At 40.2% G+C, this 13,110-nt stretch overlaps 1 protein-coding gene across 5 annotated transcripts in view; it reads right to left on the bottom strand.

Annotated features, from left to right (window-relative positions):
* Nucleotides 1-13,110, bottom strand: part of UBAP2 (ubiquitin associated protein 2) — a 91,356-nt gene extending 78,246 nt beyond the window's left edge. For all 5 annotated transcript variants that reach the window (XM_030969353.1, XM_030969354.1, XM_030969355.1 and 2 more), the window contains exon 1: nucleotides 13,013-13,110. The gene's annotated coding sequence lies outside the window, so the exon portion shown is untranslated. The remainder of the gene's footprint in view (nucleotides 1-13,012) is intronic.

Genomic DNA, 13,110 nt, shown 5'->3' with positions numbered 1-13,110 from the left:
CCACTCAGGCTTCCACCAGTTTGTCAATACTACCAACCATAAGATACAGCACTTAAACTAAAAAAAAAATGGATCACCCCCACTTATCACTACCATTACAACCAACAGCTACCTGTACTCACAAGATGAGTAATGCACGCAACCACAAAAAAAAAAGGCTGTTAAATAACAAGTGAAAACTTTTAAACCAATTTACTAGGAAAGCTAATCCAGAATAAGCTGTTTCAGAAAACTGAACAAGAAAAAAAAGAACAAGTACTGGGAACAGCTGGCTTTGGTTATTAAATGCTAGAAATGCACACTTCAGTTACCTGCTCTGATATAACAGCCCATACCTGATCAGCCTCTAAAATGAATTGCTGTTTCCACAGAAAAACAAATTGAGTAATAAGATTCAAGTAGAAACCCAGGCACTCCAAATGACACAAAGAACCATGTAACACCTGGCAGGACAATACTCAGCAGGGGGAATTCTCTTGGAACAGTTTGCTCAGAAACAAGGTGTCACACAGCAAGCAGTGCTGCACATCGGGCATCTCGCTGCTAGATCACAAACACACTCCTTGCCTGCACTTTCCCTGTCTCCCCCAGCGTCACCAAACCACTCTCTCCTGGAACAGCTTCCAAAGGAATTCTTTGAATAGAAACAGATACAAGCAAGAGGACTAAAAATAGCAGAGCAAGAGCAGAGACATTCTCACACTTGCAGAAACATACTCAACTGCATAAAAAAAAAGACCCCTATTTAATTCACACTAGAATTGACAGTGAGGGACAAAGTAGAAAGTGCCACCACAGAAAAGTTTTGGAGGGCAGGATTAATTCAGACTTACGCCACTCATCAGATCACAGTACAACACACACACAAAAAAAGCAATGCTGAAATTACAAGCCACAACTGATATAGAAGGAAATACACTCTGTAATCAGTAATGCTGTATCTATAAAATGTGATAGCAGATTTCTGATTTTAGCTTCAGTTTTGGTAGCAACACCAGACAGCTCAGTATCCTTCCTGCACCTTCCCAACCCCCAAACTAGACACCAAGGGAAGACCACCAGCACAAACCACTCCTTGTGATACGTTCTTATACTCAGAAGACAAAAGAAAGCTAGGAGTCTTGCAGAAAAACACTTTTAAATAAAGCAAAATATTCCAGAACATCTTTCTATACTTTTTTTGTCCCAGATTATATTTCTCAAGACTAATCTTAGGCAGGAATATCCACCAAAACAAAATACGTTTTTTTTTCCAGTTGTTTTTTTTTTGTTTTTGCAGTGACATACATTGTCTCTGAATTTAAAGTTTCAGAAGGAGGAAAAGAAATAATAGTTTGTAAGGCAGTGTTAGCCATTTCCTTTCTTCACAATCACTGTACATCACATCTTAATGAAAACTATCAGCCATTTGGCTCAGTTTAGCCTTTCAAAGTTAAAAAACACTGTGAGAAGTGAGTGAAATCCTTTTACAAACTTACTGTCAGGTGCTCAAAAACAAGAAACAACTAAAACAGCACCAAGAACTGAAAACCATCAAAGATCACTTCCATTTCCCTGCCACCTCTGGATGGCTCTTTCTTACAGTCACAACTGTTGTTACCATTTTGTCTAGCTTAAAACAAGCAGGTTTGACAAGCTTCCTCTGATACTAATCCTCATGTTAACTTGCTTCAGTCAGAAACTTTGGGTTTACCCCAAGCTTTCCCCCCTGATTTTGAGTATTATTTTCCTCACAACCCCAGCTTCTCAACTTGGTGTCATGTGTAAATTCAGCTATTTCTTCAGTCTAGAACTCATGTGAAGTCAGGTCTATCTCACCTGCACAAAAATGATACCAAACTTTTGAAAGAGATGATGGATTAATTATCTTTACAACCTAAAACATGCTAGAAAGGAGCAGGCAAATAAAAAGCCCTCTATGCAGAACTCAACCTAACAGCAGGAATATAGTCATCCAGGCTGTTCTCATCCTTGAAATTAAATCAAAATTAAATTAGTCTCTCACTTCTTAGTTTCTTAAATTTTCTGAGGAAGATACCAAAGAGACAAGGTGCTCACATAAAGCATCAAATTGCCTACAGTTTTACTGCATTTAATTCAGTATTTACTTTCTCTCTAAACATAAATGGGGTGGAGAATGACCTGTATGCTTTTTCTAAGACCCATGACCACTGTTCCAGCTCCATCTGTACCTTCTTCTGCTAACATGGTCTGACTTAAATGTTATTGTGTTCGCTGTCTCCAGTAGGAAGTTGTCATTCTCTTCCATCACTTCTTTACAAGAAACCAGCTCACAATAAAATTCACACAAGGGCAAGAGTAATATTGACTTTTTAAGTTCACAAAATCTGAACAAGCATATAAAGCTTTTCTTCAAAACTCCCTTCCTATTGTTAAGCCATTAAAAATTCCTTTTCATATTAATGTAGTCCCTTATCTTCACCAAGTTAGCACTCCCTTCTAACATATTTTTGTAGTCCGAGTTAGTTGAGTACAGCACAGGAATGAATCACAGTCCCTGATTCCACACAGGTATGCCAAGTTTATATACTGTGCAAGGCAATACTAAAATGCCTAAATAGAAAATGTGTTTTCTAAAACATTCAAAGAAGATAGTAGTGACCTGTCCATTTAACCACTGAAAGTCTGAAAGACCAAGCACTTTCCTGTAAGATGAAGTTACTCACTTTAGAAACAAAATGGAGTTGTACTCTATACACAGCTCCTGAAACAGCTTATTTATTCTAACTGTACACCTCACTATCAGTACACATATGAATTCTGAGACTGGAATACACATTGTGCTAACTGCAGTGCTCAACTCAAGCAACAACATTGAAATATTACAGGTACCAGCTACAGAGAGCATACTGCCCCTAGAAGAACTTCACAAAACAAAAGGTTTGACAATGACAATATTTAAAACCATTTCAAAAGATGTGTTGTAAACATCAGTTTTCTCCAAGGAAGTCAGAAACTGTATGTATACAGAAATGAAGCAAAGGATGAGCAAGGAATAGTCAAGATAAAACATTACAAGTTCTAAAAATTGCATTACAAAGTTCAGTAACAGCTTTTTAAACACAGTAATAATTTACAGTCATTTACAGAGCCTTGTTTAAAAATTCTAGCACAGCAGGGGATTGTTAAGCACACTTGCTGAAAAAGCCAAGATGACACTGTAAATAAATTCAGAAACCAATAGTAGACAAGTTTAAAATGCAGAACAGTATGATGCCTTAAATGTGTTCTCAATTTAACACAAGACTATTTTTCAAGTTCAATGAGAACACTGTCCAAAACATGGCTTTTTGAAAACTAGTAAGAACCTGAATCAGTAGAATAAAGCAAAAATAAACATTTAAAAGGAAGAATGTAACATATTTCCTCTGATCAGGGAAAAGAGTATAAGAGCAGTCAACCAAAACTGCAATCAGCAGAAAGTAAATGACTAAAAACCCCCTGTCTCACCTCCAGAACACTGAAATTTGCTGTTCTGCAGGGCTTTAAGGTAGTTTTTTTGAAAGTATACAAGTCTCATCTAAGTAGGTACTGTCCTTTTGGTTCCTTCAGTTTTTGATGTCTAATATTAGAAAAACTATACTTACCAACCCTGTTGCTATGCTCTAAAACTCTAAGGACAAAGGCGTTAGAATGACCTTAGTTTTGATATTCAAAAGAACACTGCCCTGAAGTTTGAGTTCTTGAGATTTTTTGGAAGATACTGTGAGCTCGCAGCCACATCACAGGAATTTCTGCACAGGATCAAATGCAAGAGACTGATAGAATGTGATAAAACAACTCTCAATACACTGCATTTAAACATTATGGAGTACACATACAACTGCTGAAAACAACAACTTAAAAGAGTAGAATTTTTACTTCCACCTATTCATGAAAGTCCATTTGAAGAGTTGTAAATACTTCAAAGTAAAACATTTTGCGCTCCTTTTAGATTTTATTTTGCCAAAAAAAGAAGAAAGGGAAGGAAAAAGTATGTTTAAATGAATTATCTCATGCTAAGAGCCAGAGACATAACTTCCCTGAAAACCATTCCAAAATCTCAACTCTTGTATACAGAACAAATAAAACCCAGAAAATTCCTAGCACACACAGCACCAAGAGTAAGGCCTTCCATATCTGAGATTATGTTAGACTTTCATATATATTCTAATATGCAAGTACATTTGAGAACACAAACCTTTGTTCGACTGATTTATCAGTTCCTACCAAAATCAAATGAGGAATAAAAGAGAGATCAAGGGAAAATGACATTAAGTGAGAAGAAACACTAGGACAAAACCTGGTGAATTAACAAAACAAAAAAACCAAAAAAAAACAAAAAAAAAAAACCAACCTTACAAACTAATGCGAACACACTAAACGCTGTAGTTTTACTTCAGAGGCAACTAAAACTAAATAAACGTTTATCTGGAATTCACTTGTCAGCAAACATTATACCATGACTGAAATGCTAGTTGTTGAACCTTTAGAAGTACACTGATGTCAAATTACACCACAAACAAGTATTTCTTTAGCGCACTCTTCTAGAGCTTTAGCAAGATATCCAATTGTGTAAAAGAATTGAAAGTGTAAGTCCCAGACACATATGATCGTGTTTTGGTTAACATTAAGTCTTTTGGGTGTGTGATGTTTTTAATTTAACACAACTGGGAAGCTTTCCCATCATCTTCTTCACGAGGAGCTTTTGAGGAGCTTTTTTCTTTTAAACTCATCTGAAGCTTAATAGAGATCCAAACCTTTTAATTTATTCAATTTATTTTTTTAAGATAAAAAGAGGGGATATTTCCACTTTTTATTTAAATTAGAAATTTGTGTGATTTTGAAATATATATATATATATATATATATATATATAAAACTTTTGAAAAAGAGAGATGAAGAATACATATTATAGGTCAGTATTTCAACAAGCTTTGATACATCCCCAAAACTTAATCCTTGGGAGGTCAATATACACCAAGTACTGAAAGAACTAAACATATCACTTCCTCCCAGCTGGTCTTTGAGATTTCAGGAAAGCAGAGCCCCACACCTTTCCAGCCATAAATACCATACCAATATAAAATACAAGAGAGTTATAATGCCCAAACATGCATTTAGATAAACCAGCCTAGTGTGAAGCTCCATTTTCAGGCTTTGCCGTGTTTCCAGATGAATGCTTTTAGGTTTTAACTACAACAAAATAAAGTTCATATATACATTTTAGCAAAGTTTAGCAAAGTGTTTGACCTATATTTACATAAGGTTACTTCACCTGGTAGGGAACTTGAAAAGCATATAGCTGAGATTTTTCAGGAAATGTAAGAAATGGTAATGCTCTTATTTTATTCAACAGAATGACTACGTGAATCTACCAGGAGAATTAACTTTCCTCAGAATTACTGAGTGCCAGAAGAGATAGCTTATCCCCTTCAACATGTCTGTTTTAGAAAAGAAAAAAAATATTATCTTAAAAAAAACTTTCACAGTCTTTCCAGCATATCTGTTCATATATAAGCTTCTGGGGCATACAGCAAATTGTCAATGCTACACTACACATAGCCATAAATGCAGAACAAAAACACATTTGTAGGAATACCAAAAGTAAGATGCAAAACAGCCTCACAGCTTTGCAGTCAGCATTACCAGAGACGCAGCCGCTACACACTAACAGAGCAACACCGTTTCAGCGCACTGAAACATAGTCTCAGTGTCAAAGAATTCACCAGGCAGATTTAACAGCCAAATGGGACGCTGAGAACAGAGACCCCTTTCTCTCCCCCAGGTACTCCACCATGGCTAATCATTCCTGATATTATTTCATTACTCACTTTCAGTGCAGTTCATCAAAGCAGGAATTTTGTTTGTTTGTTAAGACACACCTAAGGTTCCCCAGCATTACTGATTCTACTTACATGAACCAGGCTCCGAATAATTTGAACAAACAAATCAAAGTAGCAACACATCATATCAAGATCAAGAACACCAAACTCTTCCCCGTTTTTCCCCCACTGCAAACCTGTCTTGTAACTAGCCCCAAGCCATATCCTCCTCCTGCTCCTCCACAAGCAACTCGCTCTGTCCTTCTCCCTTTACATCCTGCATTAGAACCTGCCTGCTAAGTCAAAGAAAGTATCATAAAAAGTCCACATTAACAACTAATCCTAACTTTTCTCCAGTACTGTGGAGCAACTGGAAAAGGGGGAAGAGTTATATATCAGCTTTTCAATCAAGGTCTGTCAATAAAGGGGACCTATGACCATACAAGCAGTTCCCGGCCCCTCACCACTCCTAAACAAAGTCCCAAGAAGAAAAATTATGCTGACTCCAGTTGCTCAACTCTTCCATTTGTTTTCCCCTATATCTTTCATTTGTTTTCCCCTATATTCAGTTCCAGTTTCAAACAGCTACCTATTTTTTTTCCTGGGTGGAAAGGCCTTTAGTTACCACAGTGTGGCTCAAATGTTCAACATCACCTTGTTTTTGCCTGAAAGGCAAGATGCCTCAGTCAGTATATTTTTGTGTTCAATTTTTACTTAAGTAATAAAATTAACTGAAATTGGATGGTTTTGCAGTTTCTTGCATTATGTTTTATCATATTTTATAGTGGGCGAGTCATTTCATAACTAATGAAACACTTGAACATCTTCTCTTGATCTGCCATTTTAATGGATTTGTTTATTGAGGACAATATAAGTTATACACATTCTTGCTTCACTGTCTTTCATGGCAGAAGTTCTCAAAAGCACTCCCCAGTAATCCACAGAATCAGTAAGGGAGCAAAGTCATCCAAATATTTGAGGCAGGTTTCCTAGCAGAAACTACACCTCATGATGTTTCATTTTGGATGACTGTTCTAGAAGAGTCATCCCAGCACTTCGCAGATTCAACTATGCAAGTAATCCCAGCACTATTCCAGATTCAACCTAACTATGCAAGTAATTTTAACCATCTAACTTTATTTCAACCTTTCTTTACAGTTGTGGGGGTCTTGCAGTTTTTGGGAAAAGTGTCTGGACTTGCAAGAGTACAAAAACTAGGCTGGTCCAGTTAGCTTCTAATTTAGGACTCCCATAGTTCTGCAAAGTGTGGGCTTTAGTCTCATTAAAAAGTACTTTTAAAAATACTTTTGATGTACATAACATCACAAAATGGAGTTCAATATGCGGTAAGAACTCAGTGTAACTTTTCCTAAACAATGTATTTTACTTCAAGTCATCATTTGCAATCCGTGCAACTCCTAGACAGAACATACAAAGGACCTGGGCAATTTTATCACTGTCAGACACTAATAAAACAAACAGTGTTCAACCTATTTCTTCCCTCACAGACTGCTGAATTATTGTTTTCAATTCAGCTAGAACCAGTCAATTAGTCCTCATTTGCAAGCACAGAAATTATTCAAATTTGAAATATGCCTCTTACTGCATTTTCAAAGTACTTTCTCTAAACCCACCCATTTCTCAACCAACCAAGAATCATTAATTACTGTGAATACCACACCACCCATACTAAATTCAATGCTTAATCCACCTCTTTCTCAAAGGCCAGTAAAGACATATAAATTTAGTTTGCCTGAAGGACTACAGCTCTAACTATGCCAAGCACCTGAATCCAGAGAAAAAAGCCTGGGAGGGATGTGGTGCCTCAGCAATATGTCTAAGTACCTGAAGGAAAGGGACACAGTCAGGCTACTTTCAGCAGTGCCCAGTGTCAGGACCAGAGCAAAAGAGCTGAAACACAGGATGCTCCCTGTGAACAACAGGGAACACTTTTGTGCCTTGAGGGCAACCAAACACTGGCACAGCACAGGTTGCCCAGTGAGGTGGCAGAGTCTCCACTGCAGATATTCAAAACACACTCAGACAAAGCCCTGGGCAACCTGCTGTAGATGGTGCTGCTTGAGCAAGGGGAGACTAGAACACCTCCAGAATTCCCTGTCAGCCTAGGCCAGCCCATGATGAAGTGAAGGAAAAAGGCAAGTCCTTTAACAGAAAAGCTGTTATCAAAAACATCCCACCAGCTCCATTAGAGACAATTCTCAAGCTCTAGCATTTCTGCTCCTACAGTAATATAGAGAAAATCAAGAGACTCTTCAATTAAATCAGGTAGGTTAAAAGCCACTGGGATAAAATCCAGAAACATACACTACTACATCAACAAATAAAATGGTAAACAATAAAAACTGGAGTACAGGTATGAAGTTGAAACGGGTTTTATACTAGCAGTCATAACAGAGAACTATTCAAAAAAGATAATAGGCATCTTTTTCTAAGATGCAAAGAAGAGTTCCTGGGCATTGCTGCTAATCTGGACATCAAGAAACAGCAAAGAAACCCAACAGGTTGAAGATAGGTATCAGAAAGTGTTTACTCAAATGCTAAGGAAAAAACAAACACTTGTATGTACTCATTAACTTAACTTCACCAACCTCACAAGTCTATTCCAACCTTTCTCTAAAAAAAATTTCTGACAGCTACCCCTTGGCACTTAACCCATGTTCAAAACATTCAGAAATTCATTCAGTGGCTAATAAAAGAAAGTGAAGGACAAGACCAGGAAGTGCAGTACTCTTCGCCCTCATCACACTTAGTCACCTGAAGTTAACATCACTAACTTAGGTCTCCCTTATGTCAGTCTCAAAACTGGATCACAAGTCAGTGATCTCCACAATGAGTGACTGAAAGCTGAAATAAAAGCAGACATCCATCCCTTGGGGCACAACCCATCAAATGCATGGACCAGAGTTTCTTGAATACAATATACTATGTACAGCCCAACAGTACTGCAAGGTTTGGCACCAGGATTCCTTTTAGATTCCTGTTGCTGAAACCGTGTGTAAGACAACATAAGATTTTGAAAATCAAAGAAGAGCAGAGAAAAAAAAAAATCGGCAATAGCTTTCAAATTGGACAAACACAGATAATGAAACAGTACAAAGCCAAGCACTAAGGACAAAATAGCCATGATTTAGTTAACATTTAAAAACAGGAAGCAAAAATGTTTCTGAAGTTATATGCTTCATTCCATATTACTATACATCCATCACCCTCAAACCACTAAACAGTACAAATGGAGTAGAAACAAACACTGTGTTTTCCTTCCTCAAAAGCAATCTCAATATGGTTTTTAAAGTATCATCCTACTTCCAGAAACACTACTTTAGTAGTAAGAAACACAAATGAAATGTTCTAGATTAAACCAATGCCAGATGCAATAAAACTGCATAAAGACTTCCTCTCTCTATAGTTAACCATTAAAAATGTTTAGGAACATGGTCATAACTAGTGAATTCAAATCCTACACCTTCAGCCACAGGGTTGGCCTAAACGACTGAGGTAAGCATTCTTTCCCCCACACTGAAACAGTTTTAAAAAGTACAACCTGATGATTCAAATCTGGAGGTTAATAAAGTATTTGTGTTTTCTTCAATTAATTGTAGATTCACATACTGAATAATTCTGCAAGACCGATTCCATTGAACCTGCATCTTCTACAGCAATAAACTGTATTTTCTGTATGATATAGCAGAAAAACAAAACCATAGAGTTCACGATCGGAGTATACTTCAGGCAAATCTTAAGTCTCAAGAAAGATCAAAGCTCTCTCAACATGGGAAACATTTAATTGTTTTTAATGCAAAATGCTACACTCATCCAGGTTAAGGAGTCCTCCAACCTCACCTGTTGGAAGACTGATTTAAGAAGCCTGGGGAGAGAGCAGAAAAAAAGCTTGACAATTTTACCTTCAAAAGAAGCCACAATATTGTGCAGGTTCCACAAAGAAAGCTGGACAAAAAGAAATAGAATTTCAATAGCACTGAGAATAGAAACAACTCCATCCAAGGGAGCTGCACTAAGTTGTTCCCATAACCTATTTTACAGGTTTTACAATCTAAAGAGAACATAATATTTATGATGTAGTAAAAGCAGGCTGAGCAAGACATGAGATCTTAGGCATCAGACCATACCACCTTTAAACTGCCTGTCTTTAGTAGCTGTTTACTCCTCGAAGCATTGAGAAGTAATGGGGAGAGAAAGGCTTAGGGTACCACACCTGTGGAAGGAACAGCCTTGCAGGAGCCCCAGGCGGATGGGGAGTTCCAACAGACTCCCAGTGCAGATGGCCAAAATCAAAGAGTGTGGACTTTCATGTTAGAGCAAAACAGACAAACCCTTTGTACAGTTTTTGTAAAATATAAACCTGAAGTAATTGCAAAGGAGGCATTTCACAACCTTTCATCGCAGCTCTCACTTTAATGAATGTAACCTGTTTAGGGAAGTTATATGAAAAACAGTGCAAGTCCAAACTAGGTCTTCTCTGAAAAGCACAAAGGACCCAATGGGCTACAAGTAAACAGACTGTTTGAGAAATAAACCTAAAATTCACCAAAAGCTCTAGCAGAATAACACTGAAGTGCATGTGAATTGTATTTCCTCAAGCATCTTCCATTCAATAATTCTGAAGTCTACAAATACAACATGGTTTCTCTAATCTGTATTTTACCAAGGGGACAAGTCACTTGGCTTCTCCTTCAGCAAACTCACACAAGGCTGTTGCAAAGCACTGAACTCAGGCATTCAGAGTCCTGTCCCTGTGCTTCAACCAAATAAGAAAAAAAGATAAATAAAAATATTCATAACAAGTCTGAAATTTTACCCCTAGTCTTTCATGAAACACCTATTCTAAGTACCAGTACTAAATGTGACTGAAACAGCATGTAAGCATTACTACTAATAGCAAGACTCTCAGTGATGATTATTAATAGAGCATTAACAGTACATGACACATACATCTTTTAAGCACTGCTCATCAGCATGTTACTCTGCTATGACCAATATCAATAGGACAACATCAGCAACAAACATAAAGTGTACCAAAAAATGGCATTTTCCAAGGAAATAATCACCTAAAATAAAAGTTCATGGAAGAAATATAGAGCATCAACAATCTACTTCTAGGTTCTAGAACTGCAGCTTCAAAAAAATGGAAGAGCCATACAAAAAAAAGTTTAAAAATAACAGCTTCTGGTAACAGACAAAACTATTTTGTTGGTTTACTCCCTAGCTTCCTTAGGTTTTAGTGGTGAGTCTGTAGCTTCCATGTCGCCTCAAACAATCAAACCCTTCTGTAAGTCATGGCACCAGGAGCTTTACGGAGGATGGGCCAAAACAACTGAAACAGTCTGAAGTTCAGAAACGCCATGTTTTTTTTACTATAGACAGTTTTCAAAATCAACACACTGATAAAACTACAAATTGAACAAAGTAGAACAGAGCTTGTCCAACTCCCACTCCTGCCCACCTCCAAGATTACTAAGGTCATAAAAACAGAAGCCAGCTCATTTTCAGGAGTCACAAAACATCATCAATCCTGCAAAGTGATTTAGCCTTGCTTGCTTTCAACTTACCTAGTGTAACGTTAAAAATAAATTCTTTAAACAAGTTAGGTCAAACCACTGCAGAGAGATTGGGTCCAGGTATAAATACTGAGTCAGCCAGGTAGGAATCCAAACCCAGATTCCATTGGAGAATGTGATACAACCAAGGGAATTGCTAAAAGGGCCTGGTAAATATTAAAGAAGCAAAAGCCAGGAGGCTGAGTCGCTACCATTTTTTGTGAAGGGCTCTGTTTCAATGGCAAGCACTGCTCCCCCTCCCTTCCCTTCCCTCACATCCAGCTCCAATTTCTCTACTTGCAAAAAACCAGCTGCTCTCAGGCCAGGACAGCCCCTCCACTCCCCTTCCACAGCTTTCCTTCACACAGCTCCGTAGCAAACCCCGAGTTTCTGTTCCACAAAACATCCTGCTCCTCTGAACACAACCAGGGGTGCTCTGCACATCCACACTCCTGGTGCTAGCACACTTACAAAAGAGAAGCTTCAAACCAGTCCACCCTGCTCCCAGGTGGCACCCAACAGCACTGCAGATATTCCAGCACAAGCTTTTAAACCTATTCCACATCAGAGAGTTCAGACCCTTGTCATTAGACTCAAACATGCACCAGGTCCTTTCTACATCCACCTTCTTGCACAGGAATGCCTACCAGTTCACTTCCCTTCTGCAATTTTCTTCAGCATCAAGAGAAAACGCAGAAGAGCGTTCTGTTCTTTTTAAAGGCAACATAAGTCAGCCCTGCCGTGGCACCCAATTCCAAGCAACCACACACAGCCGATGGCAAGGAAGGACTAAATTGGAGAAGCTTAATAGAGGGAACGGTTCATTCATTGTCATGTCCTCGAGTAACCCACTGTAGCTGCTGAGATGTTATTGTCTCTAGGTGTGACCCCCACCACCAGCGAGGGAATACCCGAAGAGGGGATGAGCAACGACAACATGGAAGTAAAGCCTGGCAAAAGTCATAGATCGATACTTCATCATCCACTTGTTCACTTCTCAAGCTGCCACCTCCCCTCTGGCCTGACTCCTGCCGCCAGCCCCACTCCTCCAGCTGGTCCCGCTTTCCTCACATGCCGCCGAGCCAGAGGCACCAACCCGCCAGAGGGAAACCCTCGCTGCAGGAGACCAGCACTTCCAAGATGAGATGAGAACCCCTCCTCGAAGGCGGACACGGTGCAGGACCCCCTCCCGCGGATGTCAGGGGGTGCAGACAGAACCCACCTCTCCCGGGGCCAAGCGGGCACCCCCTCCCCAGCCAGGTGGGCGCTGCCCGCACCCGCGGCCCTGCTGAGCGGGAGAGGAGGGGGGCGGAGGGGGCGGGGGGGACGGCGATCTAGGCCAGGGCGAAGCTTCCCCGGGGCGGCCGCCACAGAAAGTAGGGCAAAGCCGCGTCCCCCCGTCCAACCCGTTGGCGGGCGGGCCGGGGCTGGGCGGCCCGGGCGGACACCGACCGACCCGCGGACCGAGGGACCGCCGGGCGGACAAAGCGGGGCCGGGCCCGCGGGGCCTCGGGGGCGGCTGAGAGGCGGGGGAGCGGCCGCGCGCGGGGACCGTTGGCCGGGACGGGGGCGGGTGAGGGGGGCCCCGCGCGCCCCCCGCGCGCGCGGTACCTGCCCAGTGCGCTCACAAAGCGGCGGCGGTGGCGGCGGCGCCCGCGACCGTCACGTGACCTCCCCTTCCTCCTCCTCCTCCTCCTCCACGCGCGCGC

This window comes from Camarhynchus parvulus, chromosome Z, assembly GCF_901933205.1.
Source record: "Camarhynchus parvulus chromosome Z, STF_HiC, whole genome shotgun sequence".
In the NCBI taxonomy this organism is placed as follows: domain Eukaryota; kingdom Metazoa; phylum Chordata; class Aves; order Passeriformes; family Thraupidae; genus Camarhynchus; species Camarhynchus parvulus.
Note: the sequence above shows the minus strand (reverse complement) of the source record. Positions and strands in the feature narration are given on the sequence as shown.